The following is a 1,609-nucleotide window of genomic DNA, read 5'->3' as shown; positions in this document are numbered from 1 at the left end:
AGAGCAGATTAACTCGAACACACGAAGCACTGTCTCGTCCTTTATAAATCGGTCCGAAAGATGGTTTGAAGCGTACATTTCTACAAGTGACCGCTCCAGCTCGTAAACTTTAGAACGCAAAAAGTGTCGTTTCTTAGGTGGGACATCATGTTCCTCCAGCGGCGCGCGGTGTTTACCGATGACGAGACAACGCCTTGGTTGAGGGTGAAGAGAAACTTCACTATTTCTTCCTCCCGCTTCTCGTATCGCACCTTGAGACCGAGTCCCCGAACTTATTGCATGGGGATCCATCGCCGTTGCCGTTGTAAAAGGAGGAGGAGTCGATACTGTCGATAACGGAGACGTTGGTTGAAGTAGAGACGCTTTGTAGTGCTTGCACTTCTCTAGGTGGGTTTTAAAATTGCGAGGTCTGCCAATAATTCTGACTGGGCGAGACGCTGATTCGCAGTTGAAGAACGCCGCTTGACAATATCGGCACTCGCAGTACCAGTAGTTCCCCGGAGCCTATTCGAGATGCTTGAGCTGGGCAAAGTGTGCGTTAACGTGCGCACCGGCACGCCCCGTCTTGGAGAGAACGGAGATCTAAGTTGGATACCAACGGCAGCCAGATGATGTCAGCCAATGGCTGGCAGTTATTTTTATTTGGCCGAACGCAAAGGCACAGCTCGGCCACGGCTATAGCCATATGGCCACAACGCCTGGCCGAAATTAGGGTTTGGCCATCTGGCGGCCACTCATTTTAGGGCAACACTAAGGAGGGTCATTTGGAAGGAGAGCTATTTCGACAAAAAGGGCGACTTGTCAGAGAGAAAAACAACACTCAGGCATTGTTCGACTTCAAGTAGATAGATACAAAACGTAAGATAAATAGGGCCGTGTCCTTTGCAGAGACCGTACTCCAGCAAAATATGACCAATTTACCATTGCATCTTACCAGGTAAGAACACAGAAGACGTAAGATTTCAGTCTGTCCTTTGCATAACATTTATTTATTACAAGTCGCCACCGGGGGAAGACAGCTGGAAGCCTCTCCAGCTCAACCCAATACTTTCAACACAAACTATGGATCTGTCATTGTTGCTCAACGCTTATCCTCGAAACGAAGGAAACCAAATAACTCCCTCCCCTTGGTGACTACACTACACTATCGGCGGTAGCCATAAGTACAGCTCTTGAAGACCTTCCGCCTTTGCTAGACGACCCATCTACTGCTGCACCTGGACAGCAAAATTCTGAGGCAGACGTCACCCGTGCCGGGGGCATGCAAGATGATTGTCTACCGCTTCCAAGTGTTCAAGACTCGCAGCGCGATTTGATTGACAGCGCTGTCGTCAATAATGAGGGCATCAATTCAACCCGGCGGTTAGTGGAAATCCCACCTCCGCCTGAAAAATCGTATGCATCCGAAGAGGAAGCATTTGCAGCATTGCACAACTGGACGAGGGGTCATGGGTTCAACGTAACTAAACGGCGAGCTTTCTACATAAAAACGATACCGAAGGTGGCCTGGAAGCGAGGGTTAGATTACGACCGAGGGGGGAAACCAAAGTGTACTCAACGTTTGAACGACGAAGACCGACAACGACCAATGCGAGGTTCAATGCGCATT

Source organism: Phytophthora parasitica, assembly GCF_000247585.1.
Source record: "Phytophthora parasitica INRA-310 unplaced genomic scaffold supercont2.77, whole genome shotgun sequence".
NCBI lineage: Eukaryota > Oomycota > Peronosporomycetes > Peronosporales > Peronosporaceae > Phytophthora > Phytophthora nicotianae.
This window is presented reverse-complemented; position numbering follows the sequence as displayed.